We start from the raw sequence: 24,125 nt of genomic DNA, 5'->3' as shown, positions 1-24,125 counted from the left end.
ATTCACAAGTCTTCCCTAATCTGTACTTATTTCCTCAAATTTACTTTGATAATTGGACAGTGGTCCTAGTTATATTACTCTCCCAGGAGTACTGTCCCACTGGATGACAACAGGCCAGGCAATTCTTACTTTCTTGTTATCTTGCCTTGAGCCACTTCAAAATTCTCTGCTCGCTGAAGAGTAATGGAATCCTACGCGCGTTCTCCTGTGTCCGTCACGGACACAGGAGAACGCCCTTCAAAATTCACTGCTCGCTGAAGAGTAACGGAATCCTACGCGTGTTCTCCTGTGTCCGTGACGGACACAGGAGAACGCGCGTAGGATTCCGTTACTCTTCAGCGAGCAGTGAATTTTGAAGTGGCTCAAGGCAAGATAACAAGAAAGTAAGAATTGCCTGGCCCGTTGTCATCCAGTGGGACAGTACTCCTGGGAGAGTAATATAACTAGGACCACTGTCCAATTATCAAAGTAAATTTGAGGAAATAACTACAGATTAGGGAAGACTTGTGAATAGATTTGAAAACGGAAGACCCCCTGAAAAACTGAGGGCCATCTGGGACCATCGCAAGAGGCTTCGTAAAGTAGTAATAACATGGATATTAATGGGAATTACAATAAGAAAATAAAGATATTATCAGGAATTAAAACACAGGATAGTTGTAGTGGTTCACCGGGGGTGAACAAAAGAGAGACTTGAAACACTAGTCTTGAAAAAGATGGAATAATAAGAAACTACCATCGAAACACGTCAACGCCTTTTTTGTAGCAGAATCTGTGGAAACACTCTGTCTTGTAGATGGCATAATAGAGTTCATCGAGGCCTAGTGAATAAATGGTTCCTTGTGATCTGTTGAACTAATGACAAATTGCAGTGTCTAGATCATATCTCCCTTTTTATTGATATTGTGTTGTATAATAATTTTGTTTTATATATTTTTTATGTTTTGATTTTAGAAAAAAAAATGTTAATAAAAAACTGTGTCACATATTGGATGTGACTTTTTTATATATGACCAAGGTGCCGATTCCGATCCTGTAAAAAAAATTACCGTACGGCTGGTATCCGTATTTTTTTACGCACGAGTCGCACAAGTACCGTACAAACTGCCAAGTACGATTGGGACGTAAAAAAGAACTACGAATAGTGTTGGGAAAAGTCTACGAGAGTGCGTCGGAAAGTGTCCACGTCCGAATATCGTCTGGAAAAGTGTACGAAAGTGAGCCGGACAGTTTCACTTACAAATCGTAAAACACAAGTCCGAGCGCGCAAGTACGATCCCGACCGCCCGTCCGAATACACAATCGCATGTAAAAAGGCCCGTACGGAGCCAACGCAGTAGCACACATGTACACGGGTAAACTCATGCCCGTGTACGAGCCGTACAGCCCCCCCACACCCAAATATGTCAGCACCGTACAACACCCTGTCCGCACTGCACCCCAGGCCCGCAACTGTACGCGCCGTACCCCCCATGTACGCGCAGCACTCCCTCATGAACGTGCCGTACCACCGCATGTACGCACTGTACCCCCAGCCCTCCACCGCATGTATGCACCATACCCCCAGCCCCCCCCGCATGTACGCACCGTACCCCTGCACCGCATGTACGCACTGTACCCCCAGCCCCCCACCGCATGTACGCACCGTACCCCTGCACCGCATGTAGGCACCATACCCCCAGCCCCCCACCGCATGTATGCACCGAACCCCTGCACCGCATGTACACACTGTACCCCCAGCCCCCCCACCGCATGTATGCACCGTACCCCTGCACCGCATGTACGCACTGTCCCCCCAGCCCCCCACCGCATGTATGCACCGATCCCCTGCACCGCATGTATGCACTGTACCCCCAGCCCCCCCACCGCATGTATGCACCGTACCTCTGCACCGCATGTACGCGCCGCACACCAACACCGTACCCCAGCCCCCTCACCCAGCATCGCGTATGTCCGGATCGTACCTATGCGAAAAATACTCTTACAGAACCAGGACACTGTAAAACAGCACAAGGAGGGTCAATACGACTCGCACAACAACACAAAACACGTCGACATGACAAAATACATCTCAAAGACTGACCTGGCACATCCAAACAGGCAAACAGAGGCCCCAAATCACAACCACCACTTATAACACACCCACCAAAATTCAAACACAGCCACACCCAAAAATGGACCAATAAAAAGGGCCCACACACACAACCCATGAGCTTTTGCAACAGACCCACTGCTGCCAGACCCCACTGACAAACAACCCCACACAACTCATACCTTCGCTACACCTTCACTCACACACCTTCACACAACCACCTCCACAAACATCCCCCTCTTCACATTCACACACACACACCCACAATCATCCACACCCACACCCACACCCCACACTATGCCCACAGACAAGAATCCAAAGTTCACCACGGCGGAGCTGGAGCTCCTTGTCAACGAAGTCATCAGAGTCGAGCCACAGCTGTTTGGAACATTGGTCAGACAGACCAGCATAGCTGCAAAATCAGCCATGTGGCAGAGGATTGTCGACAAGGTGAATGCTGTTGCGCCCGTCCGAAGGACCAGGCATGAATGCCAAGCCAGGTGGTACGATCTGCGCAGGGCGGTCCAGAAGAAAATGAATGAAGAACATGCCCAGACCAACATCACTGGAGGTGGGCCGCCCCGCAGACCCGTACACTACCATCCCTGGGAGGAGAAGGTGATGGCCATGCTACCGCCGGTGGGACTACACGGAGTCGAAGGAGTCGCAGAGCCTGGTGAGTACACAAACAACTCACGTAACTTGGGGGGAATGGCATCCACACCCCAACCACCAGAGGCGCAACTAGAGCCAAATTTCGGGGGAGTCTAAGAAAAGTTTTCGGGGGGGGATGTATCTTTTAAGCCATAGGCAGAGTGGAGCTGCAGGGGCCCTTAAAGGGGTGAAACAACAGCGAGGCCTCATAAACATGCAAATGGTCTGTTAAAGACCTGTGAAGGTCTCGGGTGCGGCTGTGAGTGCGCCGGGAAGCTGTCTCATCCCGGGCTGCCACACACGACGGGGGGGCTGAAGCCCTGTGAGTCCAATGGGTGTGGCGCGCCTGCCGACCACAACAAATGCACGAACCTACCCCCAAGCACTCACCGCACACAACCACACCCAAAACCCACGCCCATGCCACTAACGTCACCATTCACCCATCACAAATCAAGACAAGGCCATGTCCAAGGCTACAACAACCACAAACACAAGACTGGATGTCCGGGAGGCTGGGAGGGTGGGCCACACACAACACATTGTCAAAATGAGACGCAGACAACAATGTCCTCAGCCCATATGGCATAGGTACATACCCATGCACAATGCACAGGGACTGGCAAAGTACTGACAAGGTAGCTGACACTGGGCCCTGCTGTATGCAGCACAAGGCCCTCCTGGGACCACTGTACACCCAAACACCAACTCCACAAGCACAGGTATCTAGCACAGGAACTCACACACACTGTCATGCCAGCATGCACCATGAGGGGACACACACATCACCTGGGAGACCCAATGACAACTCACACTACACACAACAGCATACCCGGTCACACCCCCCTAACACAAGCACACCCCCCCGGAGCAGACAACGGATTCACACAATCCCACAATGGACATGTGACACAACACGAGCAATCCAGAGCCAAGTAAGCATCAGAGCCAACTATCTACAGGTCACACACTCAGGAGAACATCCCAATCTGTCCCCCGCAACATGCCCATCCCCAAGTGGAAACTGAGAGGAATGCTAGGGACATCCAACTACCTGGGTGAATTGTGTCAACTTGAATATGTATGAAACATGGATGTGGCATGAAACAGCATTAACATTGTCTCTCTCTCACACACAGGGCAACGTCGACGATCTCCCCCCAACACTGGGGGGGAAGAATCACAGTCCCAGGCACCACGTGAAGACGATCCCACTGGCAGCGACGACTCTCACCACTCCGTGGATGACCCCGACCAACCTGGCCCCTCTGGTGTACAAGCCCCTGCAGCACCTGCGTCAGGTACATCTGTGCCAACCCCCACCCCCATTCCTGCCACATCCCAGGAGACACCCAGGAGCCCTGCTCGCACTGAACAACACAGCCAGTCTGACCAGGAGGGACAAGGTTCTCAGGGCACCCAGGAGGAGGCAGGCAACCCTGCAAATGCCATCCCTCAGGGGTCCCGTAGACCCGATGTGCCCACAACGGCAGGCCAGGCTCGTGTGGGCAGGGGTGGTGGGAGTGGAGGCAGGTGGAGGTGCGAACCTGACCAGCCAGCTCAGGACCCCGGTATGTCACACATACGCAACATCCTGGACTCATACCGGCGTGACACCAGAGGCATGGACCAGGTCGTGTCCAGACTTTCCGGGATGCATGGACCCTCGATGAGATAAAGAACCTGCAGGTCGAGCATCATGCCAGTCATCAACAACACCAAGGACGGATGGAGGCAAGACTGGCTGAGCTCCTGGCGGTGCACAGGGACGTGAGCCAATCACTCAGTCAGATCGCCCAAAGCCTGGCAAACCCTCCCTGTACCACCAGGCGTAGACCAGCACCAGACACAGGGAGGGACAAGGAGGAGGAGGATTCATCTGAAGGAGCGTCCCTAACATCGTCAAGGCCTGCATCTGAGGGTCCCCGGAGGAAGGTGGGTCGTCCACGTAAAAGACCGTGAGAGTCAGCGGACCATCCCCATCTCCCAGGTCACCTGGCCTGGCACCTGGCCCTCTGGCGCAACAGCAGCACCTCACCCAATGACATTCTCTGCCACATGGACTTGCTGGTCACAGTCTGATCAATGATGACCAACACTGTGGCCTGGACTCTGATGACTCCAACTGACAAGGATGCCATCTCCCCCTGTGAACTTTGGATTCTATTCCCCCAGTAGAGCACCTTAGCACATCTACCAAAAGACTCACCCCACCAAAAATAAATTCATATTGTTCTGCACATGAGATGTTGCTGTCATTTTGCATTATTCAATGACATATGTGTGTGGAAATGTCTAACTATGCCTGAGTGGTGAACTAACTCCAGCCATCCATACCCTGGGATCAGAGTCTGGTACAGGACACACATGGGTCACAAGGTATCATTCAAGGTAGGCATGGAGCACAACACTCACCTGTGATGGCCTCTGGCTGCTGAGGGGGGGGCTTGCTAAACTGTGCGGACAGACCTATTTGGGAGATCATCATCAAGGCGTAGAGGTCATGGCCCATGTGGAGGTACCCGGGGAGGGAGTCCCAGGTATGTGTGGCCAGGTGGGAGAACAATGTCCTGTATGCTGGAGTACGGTGGATGTGAAGAACTGTGGCCAGGGCAAGGTTGGATGCACGGAGATGGCCCAACGGGATCTAGGATGACAGACGTACAAGGTTGGTTTGGGGTCGGGGTTGTGGACTGCCTCCTGAGTGTGGGTAGGGAGTGTGGAGGTTATCCTGCAGCAGACAGTGATCCATTGTAGCTATCTATGGTGGACGGTGAGGTGGCTGGGGCGCAGGGTGTAGAAGCTGAGGTGTGCAGATGCCCCCTGGAAGTGGACCAGTTTCCTGGGAGTTCGGATGTACTTGCTCCGTAGAGGGCAGGGCAGTATATGAGACGGATGTTGTCATGGACCTGGGGGATGGTCTGTCGTAACTTGGAGTGGATCCATCTGTGGATCATGTGCATAATGCAGAGGGCGTTGCAGCATGAGGTACAGATGCTGTGAACTAGCATGGCATATGTGAGCGAGCCAAACATGATGCACACCATTTCGTGTGTGTGGCCACTGGGTGCTTGTGCAGGGCCCGCAGCAGCAGGCGCCATCTCCCTGAAAAATGCCCCATTTTGCACACAAAGACTAGGATGTCAGAAGGACAACTGCAACAGGCGTGTGTGTAAAGTAAGGAGTGTCCAGTGTCACATGGCACACCCAGAGACAATGCATGCACAACCACCAAAGAGCCATTACACCGGATCAGGAAACTGAAGGGCGACCTGCGCACAGGAGACACACCCTCAGCAACTGGTGATGGCCCATTGTGTGGTCGACCTTGCTAAAATACATACACTACCATGTACTTCATGCCCAATAGAGAGCCTAATCTATGAGCAACTGCATGCATGTCGCTAGACTACACATGGACTCCTATGCATTATCGACAGCAAGTATGCCAGAGATGCCGCATGCCAAGTGGCAAGAAACCTGCATTGACAGAGACGAGGCACCTTGGAGTGTGACGAACACCTTTATTACTCAGCCTCACACCAATGGAATTGCATCCATTGGAACAGAATCACAGGTCATTCGGCTGACCATGTGTGACCTACACTGGACACCCCCTGCAACACACAGATGTGGTAAATACTACTGAGCTGGCACACAAGTGAAGGGGTTGAGCCTCACACCCCTTGCTGCACACGGAGAGTGTACAATTCCCCATTGAGCTTCATATGGGGATGTCCCACACCATGTCCACCATTGGCATCCCGTATGTTCCTGAGGGACGTTATACACACATTGATGCCTTCATCAGAATCCACAATCCATGACAGATGACTGTCAGGAAGGGTGACTATCAATTCATGGGAGCCATGCAACACGTCAGGTGGCCCATGGTGAGTCGACATGTATGCACGGTAACACAACATGCACAGGAGCAGTCCCCACATATCACAAACACGTACCACTCATAAAACGCCTTGCTGCACTCCTTACCCAACATGAATTTTCACCATGTCTGTGCATGTAACTCTGATCCAGCACACGTTGCAATACTCATGAGGAATAGCAGGAGTGCAATGATGACATGAGCAGACGACACCCGCAAGAACCTGGGGAGGACAGACACACAACAATTAAGCGAAGAGCTAGTAATCCGCAGACATGTACATGCACTCTACAGGATTTATGTTGTCACCATGCTAATAATGAATTTTGTGTACCCGCTAAAATTTGGGGAATGACATCATCACTTGAATGACACATCAGAACACACCTCCAAGTCACTTAGCACACAGTCAGCTCGACACACACATTGCAACACATGCCACACAAGGCTCCAAGCGTGCACACTCAGACACAGGGACTCACCATCATGAGAAGAAGTTGCGGATAAGCTGTCTCCGGATGTCCTCATCCTCATCCTCATCCTCACTTGCCCCGTGCCCGAGCCCTTCATCCTCCACGGGTGGATTATCCAGCTCATCCGGATCCAGGATGAGTGGCACGGCCTTCTCCACTGCCATGTTGTGCAGCATGCAGCACACAAGGAAGATTTTGCAGACCTTCACCGGGGCATATGGGAGTGCGCCGCCGGTCTTGTGGAGGCACCGAAATCTGCTCTTCAGGAGTCCAAACGTCCTCTCAATCACGCGCCTCGTTTGCCCATGGGTGTCGTTGTACCGGTGTTCTGCGGCTGTTCTGGGGTTGCGGAGTGGCGTCATCAGCCATGGCATGTTGGGATAGCCAGCGTCCTCTACATGGAAACATCATGGACAGAAGTGGGTCAGGAGAAGCAGTAGGATATTAAGATACCGCTAAATACAGGCCTAACAGAGTATACCCACCAACAAGACATGCACGTTCGTTGCGCAGCTGCAGCATCATTTCAGGCACCCTGCTACGCCTCATGATGTAGGCATCGTGTGCTGATCCTGGAAAACGGGCACAGACATGGGATATCATCATGTTAAGAACCTCCCGCTTACACAAAATGTATCCCACAGTCGGGGAGAATACACATCAGTTGTTTAAATACCCCTCACACACCAAAAGGGCCCTTGGTGTCATGCTTCATCATAGGGGTTTTCCCGCCCCTCTACGGGACGGGGCGTGCTACGACCTACGTTTGCGTGGGAGCACTGATATTACTGAGACAGCTATGTGTGATGCAAGGGTGTGAGAGGAAGGGTCAGTAGTGGATGGAAAAGTGAATTAAAAAATACCTGGCTCTCTGGTCTAAGGAAATTTTATTCTGCCGTTTGAGCTGGTATTGGTAAAAAGTGAGGGGGAGGAGGGTGTATGCCTCAATGAGCTATGCCTCCTAATGGTGTCGACATGTTTCGAAGCTTCCCCATGCTTCTTCGTCAGGACCTTAAGGATCCCTTCCTGCAACTCACTGTGATGTGTGAAAACGAAGAATAGTGAATGAATCAATGAAAAAAGGAAGTAAGTAACCTCCACAAAGTAATAATGCCTCAATCGGTCTTACATAATCCTATTACCTAAAAGGAACAAAACATAAAGGGGAGGTAAAAAGACATTAATCACATGGGAAGATGTTCAATCCATCGTGTGAGAACAGTGATCTGAAAAGGAAGTGATTAATAATTGTCTCTTAACGCTATCCATAACATTATCACGTGATCTGTGGTGAAGGCACTGTGTGACGAATAGACACAAAACATCAGACATAACATACATAAAACATAAAACACACGCTCTATTCAGAATGGAACTATGTTCCTGAGATCCCGCAAAAATCAAGGGGTTTTCCATGCCAGTAGAACATATCATAAACGTAACATACTTGCTGTAAAGAGATAAATAACCTCATGAGCTTATCGACCGAGTGGTGGGAGTGCCAAATAGGCTACCTATATGATGGAAGCAAGGGGAGAGAAAAATGTAGCCCATTGGTCATACAAATGTCACTGCCAGGAATGACACTACCTGTACCAGCCGGCTGTGCCGTACTTACGCCTTCCTGGATCAATGTCCTGCCTGATAAACCACCCCAGTCGGCTCCGTCGATGGAACTGAGCTGGAGGGAGCGGGGTTTAAATACCTGCATCAATACTGGTTAGCGCGCCCAAAAAACGGGGATTCGACCTATGCGGGGAGACCTGTAGGCTCTGCGTGAGGAGACCCGGAACCGGAAGTAGACCGGTCGGGTCACGGTAATAGACTTGCAGAACTCAGAGTGAAGGTCCCCAAGGGTATAGGTGTCTAATCCGTATGCCTGCACATAATGATAAAAAGGAGTGAAATACGGAGGATATAGGTGTCTAATCCGTATGCCTACACATAATAATAAAAATGAGTGAAATACGGAAAATGCAAATACTGGAGCGCCAACTAAAAAGTATTTTAAAATAAGTGCCTAATAGATATTAGTGAGGCTACAGGTAAATAACATCAGCTCGGGAGAGTTTGTTCACCCAGGACCCTATATCTTGGTGATCATGCAGTAAAGATAACGGTAGTGAGCATGAAAAAAATTTGGCTCAAAAAACAAGGAGGCAGATAATGGCCCCGTAGAGGGGCGGGAAGACCCCTATGATGAAGCATGACACCAAGGGCCCTTTTGGTGTGTGAGGGGTATTTAAACAACTGATGTGTATTCTCCACGACTGTGGGATACATTTTGTGTAAGCGGGAGGTTCCTGACATACTATACCTGTGGGTGGATCCCTATGTTTATGTACGCTTGACTGGGAGGAAGTATCCACCTCCACCACTCGCTGAGTGGTACCTCTCTACTCCCCTCTTTGTTCCTTTTCCTATGATAGACAGCGTGCAGCTGTGGGAGTTTTTTTTGCTTTCTCTTATTTCCAGGATTTCTGGCACCAGTGCTGTAATTAATAGCACCGTGTTTTTTTTCCCTACCTGAGGCTATTTACCTCAGTGATCAGAGGCTAACTACCTCTGTGATACAAACAGACTCTTTAGACGACGACTTCACCAACATTAGACACGTAACATTCTTGATTGACACACCCTCTCTATTCAGTAACACTACAACTACATCTCACAAGGCACCGAGATGGCAGATAACATGGGATTGACCTTCGCAGAAGACGAAGTGGAAAGGATTTTGGCTGCTATTAACCCCTTCGAAGGGTTAAGCAATACCGACCCAGGTCCCAACAATGCTGACTGAGATGAATTAGCGAATCTTAGGAGAAACCAGATCAGAACTGCTCTACATGGGTTATTGATGACCGAATACTTACGTGCAAATGCAGCTCCCCAGGGCTTGATAGTCCGTAACGAACCCTATATCTTTCAACAAGATAAGACTTTCAAACGTGACTGGTCATTGATTTCATGGCATTGCACTCGGGACTGGCTAGTCCTGATCATAAAAACAGCCACTAGACTAACACAAGAGTTGAAGGTTGAGATTCTTAACCTAGAAGTCCGTTTGAAGGCCTATATATCTCCGAGTGTCCTCAAAAAACGCCTGGAGGAACTCAACCAGGAAATAACCGATTTTGAAATGACATTAAAACAAAGCAAGTACAATAAACTTAAGAAGGACACAGCACGGTTCAGTCATGAACGAGTGTACCCCTACACACGAGACGATTATGTTCCAAAAAATCAAGATCAGAACTATGATGGAGACTCCTCTGACACTGGCTCAGATAATTCGAATTCTAGCAGGGGTAGTAGCAAACGGTATAATAGAGGTAGGGACAATTAAAATCAGCGCCCTTTTTACCAAAGGGGTGGTAGATGGAATGGCTACCAAGGACCCCCCACGTATCCCCCGTATGCTTATGGTCCACCTATGATGGGGGGACCATTTCCACAGTGGATACCTCCTCCACAAGATCTTGATTACAATTATACCCCACAACCTTTTTTAGGGGCACGCCAGGGACCACGAAGGGCCCGGAACAGACGGGGGTACAACGTCCATTGGTCCGCACCAGAGACCGAGACCCCTCGAGTTTCAACCAGGAGCATGACCAACAACATGCCCCCCCAACCGTCAATGAGTCGGAAGTAAACCTAGTGGTCAATCTCCCAGACTTGGCCCTTACACCGACACAAAGCAGGGTCCTTGAGAGAGGACTGGGCTTTGTACCCACCAATCGGTTTGACAAATTTAAGATCCTCACTGAGGTCACCGAGTTCATTCGCAAATTGAAGTTGAAAGTGTTTTTTAATGACCTACCCACCGCTGAGATGATGAGAAATGACACAGGTCTCCGCAATAAATCCACTTTTGTACCCCCCAACTCCACACTACCGGTGGAAATCCTTGCTTTCGAAAAAGCCGTGATGAGAGAAATACAGGGTATCTCGACAGTGAACAATAACATCTTTCAGAATACATCAAGGGAGGAAAAGGAGGCTATACATGAATTATCCATGAACCAGGACATTACTATTAAACCCGCGGACAAGGGGGGAGCCATTGTGTTACAAACTACAGTGAACTATGACATTGAATGTAGGAAACTCCTAGACGATCGCAGAAATTATGGCATCCTACAGGTAGATCCTACTGAGTCGATTAGGATCAGAATCGTCACGATGGTGGAGGAAGCATTAGCAAATGATTGGATCTCTAAGAAGGAGGCTGAATTCCTGGTCAATACTAATCCCAGGATTCCTTACCTCTATACTATACCTAAAATCCATAAGAACCTGGCCTCCCCCCCTGGTAGACCCATTGTCTCTGGCGTGAACTCCATCTTAGAACCACTTTCCAGGTTCGCGGACGCGTTCCTTCCACCCCTGGTTCAAGGTACCAGCACCTATCTACGAGACACCAAGAATGTCCTGCAAGTACTGCAGGATATTGATTTTGACCCTACTAAGAATTTGCTCATGGGTCTTGATGTGGAGAGCCTGTATACTAGCCTCCCTCATGACGAGACACTGCTCATTATGGAGGAGGTACTGTTCTCTGCTCCATGGGAATATCAGACACCACGCAATCTACTGATGGAGTGTGTATCATTGGCACTCACTCGAAACTTCTTCATGTATGCTGATGATATATATGAACAACGACACGGTACCAGCATGGGGAGTACCTTCGCTCCTAGTTTAGCAGGTCTTTACGTACACCATCTGGAAACGAACAGGATCTTGCACACGACGAACCCTTTCCTCCCACACATCAAAGTCTGGAAAAGGTATATAGACGATGTCCTGGTCATATGGGAAGGTGACACAGACTCAACTGAGGCATTTATGCTGTGGCTTAACCAACAGAACACATTTCTGAAATTCACACATACTGTGTCGGTTCACAACTTGGTATTCCTGGACCTCAATATCTACCCGGAACAGGGGAGACTAAAAACCACCACACATTTCAAGGCAACAGCGAAGAACTGTTTACTCCTGTTCGACAGTTTCCACCCCCGTCACCTAAGGGTAAACTTACCATATGGTCAATTTCTCCGTCTTCGGAGAAACTGTACGGAAGTAAAGGAGTTAAAAAAACAAGCATCCGAACTACGTCTAAAACTGATCAAACGGAACTACCCTGAGAATGTCATTGATAAAGCCCTCAAGAGAGCAAGGAATAACAACAGAGAAGCCCTCTTGGAAGATAAAGTGGTCACCCAGGCCGATGAGAGACCTATCTGTGTTACCACTTATAACACACACTCCAATAAAATCACGAAGATAGTGAATAAACATTAGCGTCTTCTCAACAGTTGTGGCTTGAACATCACTAAACCAATATTCGCACACAAGAGGGGTCGGAACCTCAAAGACATGCTTGTTCACACCAGACCTAGGAACACATCCCGGCCCAGAATTGAAGGTCTGCTACCTCCAGTACAGGGTCATCACCCCTGTGGCAATTGCAGCACATGTCACCTCCCGAAAAAAAGCAAGCATATTAAATTCCGTAATGGTGATGAGTGGGACCAGAGAAGCTTCACTAACTGCAATAGCAAAAATGTGGTCTATTTAATCACCTGCCCATGTGGTCTTGAATATGTGGGGATGACCACCAGACCGATCAAGATACGTGTTGGCGAACATCGTAGCAATGTCAGATGTAGGAGGAGCACTACCAAAATGTCCAGCCACTATATCTCCAGTGGACATGGCATTGATGATCTACAGTGGACAGTGGTTGAACAATTGGGCAGCGAACATGGCCTCCTTGAAAAAGAACAACGTTGGGTGTTTAGTTTGGGGACCCACATTCAAGGATTAAATGATGATATACCATGGAACCAGTTCCAGGTTTGAATATTCTGACTACAGACTGATCTGATATCAGCATTGAGTTTTTGAGCTCAGCATATGTTTTCCTTTCCCATACCATTATGAGGTGGGCCTATACCTCTATCTGCCCCCTCAGTGTTTTCTAACCATCATGCATATCTAGCACCCTACCGGGTTCAGCTAGTCCTTCCTCTCCCTCACTATTGTGAGGTCGGTCTGCCCCCTCTGTTGTTTTCTAACCTTCATGCATATCTAGCACCTTACAAGGTTATCCCTGCTTACATTGGCTGTGAGCCCCCCACTTCAGCGGCCCCTTCTCCTTTCCGGTGAGGTTTGTCCTAGCCATTATCTGCCTCCTTGTTTTTTGAGCAAAATTTTTTTCATGCTCACTACCGTTATCTTTACTGCATGATCACCAAGATATAGGGTCCTGGGTGAACAAACTCTCCCGAGCTGACGTTATTTACCTGTAGCCTCACTAATATCTATTAGGCACTTATTTTAAGATACTTTTTAGTTGGCGCTCCAGTATTTGCATTTTCCGTATTTCACTCATTTTTATTATTATGTGTAGGCATACGGATTAGACACCTATATCCTCCGTATTTCACTCCTTTTTATCATTATGTACAGGCATACGGATTAGACACCTATACCCTTGGGGACCTTCACTCTGAGTTCTGCAAGTCTATTACCGTGACCCGACCGGTCTACTTCCGGTTCCAGGTCTCCGCACGCAGAGCCTATGGGTCTCCCCGCATAGGTTGAATCCCCGTTTTTTTGGCGCGCTAACCAGTATTGATGCAGGTATTTAAACCCCGCTCCCTCCAGCTCAGTTCCATCGACGGAGCCGACCGGGGTGGTTTATCAGGCAGGACATTGATCCAGGAAGGCGTAAGTACGGCACAGCCGGCTGGTATAGGTAGTGTCATTCCTGGCAGTGACATTTGTATGACCAATGGGCTACATTTTTGTCTCCCGTTCCTTCCATCATATAGGTAGCCTATTTGGCACTCCCACCACTCGGTCGATAAGCTCATGAGGTTATTTATCTCTTTACAGCAAGTATGTTACGTTTATGATATGTTCTACTGGCATGGAAAACCCCTTGATTTTTGCGGGATCTCAGGAACATAGTTCCATTCTGAATAGAGCGTGTGTTTTATGTTTTCTGTATGTTATGTCTGATGTTTTGTGTCTATTCGTCACACAGTGCCTTCACCACAGATCACGTGATAACGTTATGGATAGCGTTAAGAGACAATTATCTATCACTTCCTTTTCAGATCACTGTTCTCACACGATGGATTGAACATCTTCCCACATGATTAATGTCTTTTTACCTCCCCTTTATGTTGTGTTCCTTTTAGGTAATAGGATTATGTAAGACCGATTGAGGCATTATTACTTTGTGGAGGTTACTTACTTCCTTTTTTCATTGATTCATTCACTATTCTTCGTTTTCACACATCACAGTGAGTTGCAGGAAGGGATCCTTAAGGTCCTGACAAAGAAGCATGGGGAAGCTTCGAAACATGTCGACACCATTAGGAGGCATAGCTCATTGAGGCATACACCCTCCTCCCCCTCACTTTTTACCAATACCAGCTCAAACGGCAGAATAAAATTTCCTTAGACCAGAGAGCCAGGTATTTTTTAATTCACTTTTCCATCCACTACTGACCCTTCCTCTCACACCCTTGCATCACACATAGCTGTCTCAGTAATATCAGTGCTCCCACGCAAACGTAGGTCGTAGCACGCCCCGTCCCGTAGAGGGGCGGGAAGACCCCTATGATGAAGCATGACACCAAGGGCCCTTTTGGTGTGTGAGGGGTATTTAAACAACTGATGTGTATTCTCCACGACTGTGGGATACATTTTGTGTAAGCGGGAGGTTCCTGACATACTATACCTGTGGGTGGATCCCTATGTTTATGTACGCTTGACTGGGAGGAAGTATCCACCTCCACCACTCGCTGAGAGGTACCTCTCTACTCCCCTCTTTGTTCCTTTTCCTATCATCATGTTAGCAAGACATACCACAAGGGCATTGATGGAGTGGTAATGTTTGCGGTTACGGAAGGCTACCTCCTGTGCGTGTGGTGGTACCAAAGCCACATGTGTCCCATCAATGGCCCCAATGACATGGGGCATCCCTCCCAGGGCATAGAACTCACCCTTGACACCTGTCAACTGCTCACGAGTTGGGAAATGTATGAATTCCTCCAGGTGTAACAACATGGGCTCTAGCACATCATGCAGGACACGGCTGAACATGGTCTGGGACATGCCACCTACATCAGCTATGGTCAATTGAAACGTACCCGTGGCAAAGAAATGTAGGGCTGCCATCACCTTCATCTTGGCTGTCAGTGCAGTAGGATACCTGTTGGAGGTGTGGTTCCAGCCTTGTGGTCAAGTTGTCAATCAACGGTTGGGAGAAGCGGTAGCGGCGTATACAGTCACGTTCCCTCATGGCAGCCAAGTCTGGCATTGGTCGGGAGAGAGGCGGTGCCCTGCAGAATTTTGGAAGGAATAACGAAGGTCTCCCTTTGCTTCTCGCACTCGTGGCTGGGGTGCTATTATTGATCTGCGTACTACGCTGTGGCTTCACAACTTGCATTACAAGACAGCATACACCGGCTGCTCCATCTTCGGCAACAGATGCTTGAATTCTACGGCACTCTGCCGCTGGCGACCTTAAGCAGTGCCTATGGATTGTCCTTCCGGTTTCCCTTCTTTACCTGCGTGCAACCTGTCTTTCATTGCCTAGATTGTCCATTCGAATGGGCTCTGGATTTGTGCCTGACTAACTCGGTGTCTCCTGACCCGGATTATGATCGACTGATGAGCCCCTTAGTGGCTCATGAGTTGGACTGTTCTGGCGTCAGGATTATGGCCTGTGCTGCAGCACATGGAGTCCTAGGGAATTGGGACATCGGAACGGCTGCAACTGAATTCTTATCCAGAAGTTATCTTGATGTCCCCACCTGTTGTCCACAAATGGTGCTGGATGCCCCGATTGTTGAGGAACACGTGTGTTGTTTCCCCCTGCTGAACTGGATGGCAGATAATTTTGCGGAACGTTCTAATGATTTCCTCTTGGAAGCTGTTGCAACTTATTGTGCTTATACCTTGATGGATTGACTTTAGCCCTGCTCATTTCATGGTGCATCCATCGATGTTATGTTTTTTCCCCTTTTACATGGTTCATTTCCCTGCAACATCGTTCATCATTGACATTTCTTTTCTGACTTTTTCGCTTCCCTTCTGTGGACTTCCAGTTCGTGCCCTTGGTTCAGTTCTATCTAAACTTGAACTCTGCGTTCTCGATTTTGCGCCCCCAGTGGTTAGTGGTACGAACAAGGGGGGGTGTAGTCATGATTCCTATCTCCCTATGTACAATGCTAAGTTGGCACCACCGCGTTAGTTGTTAGTGAGCTATCTTGCCAATTTTGCTGCTTTTGCACGCGACACTGTAGTTGCGTGTTATCAATTTTCAAATGCCTACTCGAGTTTGCTTCACATGAGGACTGTCTGTTGTTTGACTTCCTTCACAGTAAGCAGCGAGCTTGTACTGTACATTTTGTACACAAACAGTCTGGGTGACTAGATGGTGCATGTTGTTGTGTGCAGGTTGATCAGCCCACTATTTAGCCATTACATGCACGCAGCTGCAGATACCTGATAGACGTATGCTTGCCATATTGCAGTGCAGCACGTTTGAGTTTCATTGTGATGGGGAACTTTCGCAGGTGAAGAGACTAGATGATCCTGTGATGTGATACCACTGAGCTGATCTGTACGGTGGGGGGTCCCCCGTTAAAGCCTAGAGACCTTCTATTAGTCGAATGATACTACTATTGGTTTACTGGCGACAGGAAGGTTGCTGTTTCCACTGTCATTTTCTCATGATTGCTCCTTTCATTGTCTATGATATTGCAACAATGCTGATGCTTATGAACTTAACCATTTGTCTGCTTATGTTAGCCACAGTACTGCATCTTAGGACGCGAGGTTCATTGAATGAACTCTTTCAACTTTACCGTGTCTGTGTCGATTCTGTTGTAGACTGATCTGAGAATAATGACGAACAGGTGTGTCTGATTCCCACCATTCCTGAGAATATTGTCATGCGCTTGTTCTGGGTTGTCTATACATTGGGACCGCCGAGCTCAACCTCGGCTAACGAATGGGACACTAAGCTAGTCGGATAAGGGCTTCTGGGTTCTGAGGGGAGTTTGTGGTACACCAGACATGTCTCCTTCGTGCCAGGCACCGCACCCCCTGCCCCTGTCTCCCCTGCTGCCGTCAATGCAGAGTCTGTGGACATTCAGCGCCAGTTGCAGGTTGGTCAGACATTGCTCCTGCGTGTCCTCCATGGCCACACCAGACTGCTGACACGGATGGTGTCGTACATGGAGGGCATGTCATCAGCGATGTCTGACCAACGGATGTTGCCGAGGTCCATTGACTCATCACTGACGGCAGCAGTGGGTCTCCTGCAGCACTCCGTCCCCCCCTACCCTGGCACCATCCGCACTTCCCACTCCCATGCCTGTCCCATACACACCCAGACGTCCCCATGCACGCACCCCACCAGACACAGGCAGCACACCACCAGGGACGGCCAAGCGCACACCTCCTGTCACGCACACACAGGGGGGAGAAGGCAGAGGCACTGGGTCGGGGGGAAAACAGCAGCCACGCTGTCACAGTAGGAGTCCGCAGTCCTTGTGACCCACTACCTCCAGAACCACTCCCCTTGGCTCTCCTGCCCAACAGTCGGACAGAGAGTCCTTCATGGCCAGTCCGTCCCCAGCCTCAGTGTGACACCACCCTGCAAGCGTTTGAGGGATTCCCCGGGCAGGGTAGTTGATTCCCCCCCCCTGTCCACATCCTCCCCCAGTTGCGCTGCGACCCATCCCTCCGACCCCCCCCCCTCCTTGGGGCCTGTGGTTCCTTCGGGTGCAGGGGAGACACTGGAAGAGCTTGCTGCAGTGTGCAGCGCCATACTGACCTCCTCCTTTGGCGCTGCCCCACCCCCTGTGGTGGAGTCGTCCGTCCCTGCACCCACGACACCTACCTGTGCCCCTCCTTTCCCTGCGGTGCCTGGTTCTTCCCCCCCACATGATGCCCCCCACTCTGTGGATGATATGGTACAGTGCACTGTGCAGGCAAGCTATGGGAGACGCGTCCCAATGTGTCCCCCCCAGGACTTCGCATCTGGCGTGGCCCATGGGCTTGGTGAATAGTGTACTGTAGCTACTTTTCTTTGAAATGCTGAATGTGGTTTTTTGTTTTCCTTTGCACACTATGGCTTTTCTGGTATTGCTGTTGGTGCTGCTGCTCCCTGAGTTGGGGTGGTGATGATGTGTTGTGTGTCTGGGAAATGTTGTAGTGTGCTGCTGATGGGGTGGACCCTGGTATCTGCATGCCGTCACAAGGTGACTGCATGTATTCTTAGGTCATGTTAGCTCTTACTGCATGGTGACATTGTCCCAAGGTGTGTTCCTTACTCTATGGCACCTGCCATCTTCCCTGCAGGGTGTTTCCCAATTGTTGTGCTGAGCTGTGTCAACATTTCCTCGGTGTGTGACACATCCCTTCGACTTTGGCCATGCATTCTCTGCTATGTCTCCACCTGCATCGTTTGTGGCATCCTTGCTGGACACTGTACTTGTGTATGGAGTGTATTGACATGACTTCATGTGGACATTTTCCCTTTTCAGCACTATGCATGTGTGTACTCCCTGCCTCACACACATGTGTTACGTGTTCTGCAGGGTATTTGGGCACCTGACTGACAATTGTGGGCATTGTATCTGTGTGTACTCCACCCTTTTCCTTCCATGGGAGGTTACAACTTGTTGGCTGCCCTGGCACCTGTACATTTCTAGCATTCCTGGAATGTGGGTGACAGTGTGTGTTCCCTTAGGCTCTCTTAGTTTCGTGGTGTTTGACATGAGGATACTGTCTTGTTGCATGATCTCAGTGTGTGTATTGTGCTGCCTCCGCCAGGGGTGGGTATGCATGTGTAATTTGTCATCACACCCACATGTGGTGTGTCATGCAGTGGGGGAAGGACATCCATCCTCATGGGAGTGGGACACTGCAGTCAGTGATGTGTCATGGCACTCTCAACATTGTCGCACATTGTGTATGCCTTCATGCACCCATGGAGTTTTGATCATCGGAGGGTGATGTACACACCCCCATGGCTCTGTCCACTGCTGGGGGTCCTCTACACCCACCCCTCATATGTCTGGGCATTGCTGGGAGTGATAGTCACCCACCCCTCATATTTCTGGGCACTGCTGGGAGTCCTCTGCACCCACCCCTCATATGTCTGGGCACTGCTGTGAGTGATAGGCACCCACCCCTCATATGTCTGGGCACTGCTGGGAGTCCTCTGCACCCACCCCTCATATGGCTGGGCACTGCTGGGAGTGATAGGCACCCACCCCTCATATGTATGGGCACTGCTGGGAGTGATATGCACCCACCCCTAATATGTCTGGGCACTGCTGGGAGTGATAGGCACCCACCCCTCATATGTCTGGGCACTGCTGGGAGTGATAGGCACCCACCCCTCATATGTCTGGGCACCCCTCAAATGTCTGGGCACTGCTGGGAGTGATATGCACCCACCCCTCATATGTCTGGGCACTGCTGGGAGTGATAGGCACCCCCCTCATATGTCTGGGCACTGCTGGGAGTCCTCTGCACCCACCCCTCATATGTCTGGGCACTGCTGGGAGTGATAGGCACCCACCCCGCATATGTCTGGGCACTGCTGGGAGTGATAGGCACCCACCCCTCATATGTCTGGCCACTGCTGGGTGTGATAGGCACACACCCCTATATATGTGTCCACTGTGGTGGTACAAGCCGTACCCACACGCTGATGGCCTGGGTAGGGCCCGTACCCCTATGGCACCCCAACTTTGGGGGAGCGGCCCGTACCCATGCCTTTGGGATGTGGGTATCGGCCGTGCCACCATTGTTGGTGTGATGTAGGGGTAGGCGTGGTATGTGCCGTACACACGCGCTGATGGCTTGGGTGCGGCCCGCACCCCTACGGCACCCGAACTTTGGGGGTGCAGCCCGTACCCATGCCTTTGGGACGTGGGTACCGGCCGTACCGCCATTGTTGGTGTGATGTAGGGGTAGGCATGGTATGTACCGTACCCACGCGCTGATGGCCTGGGTGCGGCCCGTACCCCTACGGCACCCCAACTTTGGGGGTGCGGCCCGTACCCATGCCTTTGGGACATGGGTACCGGCCGTACCGCCATTGTTGGTGTGATGTAGGGGTAGGCATGGTATGTACCGTACCCACGCGCTGATGGCCTGGGTGCAGCCCGTACCCCTACGGCACCCCAACTTTGGGGGTGTGGCCCGTACCCATGCCTTTGGGACGTGGGTACAGGCCGTACCGCCATTGTTGGTGTGACATAGGGGTAGGCGTGGTACGGTCCGTACCCACGCTCTGGGGGGCGTGGGTACGGTCCGTGCACGCGTACCCCTACATCACCACTACAATGGTGGTACCACCATTGTGGCATCCCGGCCCTCATAGCCTACCACCTCGTGTACAGAAACCGACGCATACGCCGCAGAAGGTCAGAACAACCCCCAGAACAAAGGGGGGGTGCAAGGGGCAGGAAACATAACCCACACCCCACAAATCACTAATACAACATGCACAATAATTACCTCCATGGTCTGGTCACTTCGGGGGGCGTGTCCACCAATCCCACGTCCCGCCACAACGGAAGTGGACGTGGACGCGTACCCGTCACCACCACAATGGTGGTACGGGCCGTACCACCATTGTTGGTGTGACGTAGGGGTAGGCGTGGTACGGTCTGTACCCACGCTCTGGGGGGCGTGGGTACGGTCCGTACACGCGTACCCCTACATCACCACTACAATGGTGGTACGGCCCGTACCACCATTGTGGTGGTGACGGGTACGCGTCAACGTCCACTTCCGTTGTGGCGGGACGTGGGATTGGTGACCAGACCATGGAGGTAATTATTGTGCTCCCGTAAAAACTGCTGCGTGCGGAGTGACGTCGGCACGAATCGTACTTGCTGGTCCGTAGAACGCTGCCTGACTTCGTCCGGACGTCACGTATGCGCCTTCCAGATTCAGATTTGTATGTATTTTTTAGCCGGTCGGTGTTTTTTACGATTCGTACGGAAATGGTGTTTCTGTGCGAATCGTACTTGCAAATTTGTAAGGTGGTTTTCCCGGGTACGAGTCGGACGGAGAAAACGCTCCGTACGACCATTCGTACCCGGGTTTTACAGGATCGGAATCGGCACCCAAGTGTAATTAAATGAATATTAACTAATAATTTGTTGGCTGTGTAAGTTAGTTCCTTTTTAGTAATTTTGTGGGGTGTGTATACAATGAATATAGTTGATAACAAGATTGTTTGTGACACGGTTTTCTAAATTAGGAGACAGGAGATAATTTGTTTAAATTACTGAATAGTACTCCCTTGTTTGTGCTGAAGGGGTTTCTCTCTATTTTTATACACTGTACAGTGTTGGACAGAGGCAAATATTCCGTCTTAAATGAACTTGAACAGGTCATTTGGAACTTACTGAACACTCCTGAAGGGTTGGTATGAAATGCAACTGATTTCCCCTGTTCATCAACCTTTGTTAAGATGATAATTTCCCTCGGCTGAGGAGGATCACACCGCTTTATATTTGGATCTCACATAGTTTTTATAATTTTTTTATTAAACTTGATCTAATTTGAATTTAGGGCTGTATGCCATTCATTTGAAACCCGATTAAAATACAAAAATTAAGATTTAATTAACTCTGCTGATTATGACTCGTTATTTGTTTGTGACTAAACTCATTTTGGTTTGGTGGTTTCATCTGAAAACAGACGCAGGACATTTGAGTAATATGCATAATATTATACTTTAGCAATTATCTTTTTCCCGGTGCTCATTTGGTAATTGCTCATCTTCTAAGTATTCCAGTCCCTTCCAGCACAGAGGACTGTAGAGATTTTGGCCCAGATGTGTGACCGTTTTTTGCGGTCGCAAAAGGGAAATCAACCCTTTTGCGACCGCCAAATACAGTGGTGGTATGTAGAAACGCTATTTTGCGAGTCACTGACTCGCAAAATAACGTTTGCCACTTCCTATTAGGAAGGGGCATGCCAAGGGTTTCCCTTCCTAATAGCGACTCTAACACCAATGTACTATTGTTTTGCAACCGCATTTGCAGTTGCAAAGCACTTGCAGTTTACCACCTACTTCAAATGGGAAGGGGTCCTTTGTGAATAGGTGCAAAAATATTTTTTTTAAAATTAAACTGAAAAGTTTCATTTTTCTTTTTAAAATGCATCCCATTTTCTTTAAGGAAAACGGGCTGCATTTAAAAAAAAATACTACTTATTGAAAAAACCGTCACAGACATGGTGGTCTGCTGATCCCAGCAGGCCACCATCCCTGTGAGTGCTAGCCATTCCCAGTGGGATGGCAAATTGTGCTTGCCTCATTATTATTGATGAGGCTTGCAATTTGCGACCCCATTTGGAATCGCAAACAGTGTCTGAGACACTGTTGTACATTCAGTTTAGCAAGACGCAAATTGTGAGTCGAAACTCTGCGCAATTTGCGACTCACTAAACTGAATGGCCGTACATCTGGCCCTTAGTATAGTAGCTAAAATTAATCTGGGATAAAGGAAAATTAGACAAATGATAGTCAATCAAAAGAGGCCTAACACGATAATGCTACAACAATATGTTTCCCCTAGACCTATAAGACTGGGCACATCTCTGGCAAATTTGGAGCTCAGATCGCAAAACCTCGGGTACCACTACTATTATTAGGGCTTTGTCATTACCAAAAGTCAAAACTTCACATCTAAAGTTTGGTGATCATTTCTGTCCTTCCCTGGCTTGTTGATGCAAGGTTTCCCTGATCATGGCCTCCACTATTGGAATGCATACCAGTCCCAAATTTTCATGTCCATTGATATTTGGACCTCCTTTGACAAGAAAATCACCACAACAGCCATCACGCCATGGAGAATGAGACTAGCAACAAGCGGGTCAGGAGGGTTAAGGGAGTATAGGGCCCTAAAGATGCTGTGTGAGGGTCAGACAGGAGCAAGGGGCCTGATGAGGCATGCTGGTGATGGCAATAGAGTATAGATTGAGCAGAGGAAGTGCCAGGTGAGTGGCCTCTCACAGTGGACAGGTGCCAAGCGACCCTAGTCCACTCATTGTCCCTTGCAAATGAATACGTTTTTTTTTAAATTCTGGAGCGATTTACCACACTGTTACATTCTTCTATAGTATGTTAATTTTGACTGAGGCTAGCCTAGATAAAATGAAACAGACTGTAATGGTCATAAATTGCCTACAGTTCAGAATCTAGCGGGTTCTCCCAAAGAAGCTGACATGAAGCTATCCATTCATCTGTCATATACAGTTCATGACAATACCTAAATACAGCTGCAAATACAGTAGGATTCTCAGATGGACAATGAATCCATGACTGTGTATGATCTGCCTGAACACATTAAATTCAGACATCCTGCAGTCTGACCTTCAGTTATTCCTTACACCTTGCTTATCCCCTCGGGGCCCATTAGATGGGAAAATGATTGAATGTGCATTTTTTCTAAGCTGCCTGTTGTTACAAAGCCATTGTTAACTAGATAAATGCAACATTTTAACATACTTTGGAAAGATGTTTCAGAAAATTAGGAATTTTCAAAAAATGTTTCCAGAATAATAATTAACAGTAACATTGCGGGCCTGATTACAATGTTGGTCGGAGGCTTTCCATCCGACATTGTAGGCTTACACTCCATATTCCAATGATGGTGGTAGGAGTGCAAACCGACCGGGGAAACCAACTTGGTTCTGATGGGCTCAAGGAGCCCATCAGCCAGTCAGGATGGGCTCATAATCACTTAAGGACAGCGTTTCAGATGTAGAGTTTATGATGTCGGTTTCCGTCAGCCTTTCCATGTCAGCCTTTCCAACATGGAAAGGCTGTCGGAAAGTGACTATTGGGGCCCCTAGAAGGGCCCCCTTACTCCCTGCCCTCCGGTTATGGCCATGAGGTATCTGCCAGGTGTCTGCCAATAGGAGCTTGTGCTGTGGGTGGTTTCCGTCTGCC

The sequence above is a fragment of the Triturus cristatus genome, chromosome 2_1 (genome assembly GCF_964204655.1).
Source record: "Triturus cristatus chromosome 2_1, aTriCri1.1, whole genome shotgun sequence".
Classification (NCBI taxonomy): domain Eukaryota; kingdom Metazoa; phylum Chordata; class Amphibia; order Caudata; family Salamandridae; genus Triturus; species Triturus cristatus.
The sequence above is the reverse complement of the archived record's forward strand: the minus strand, read 5'-3'. Positions refer to the sequence as shown.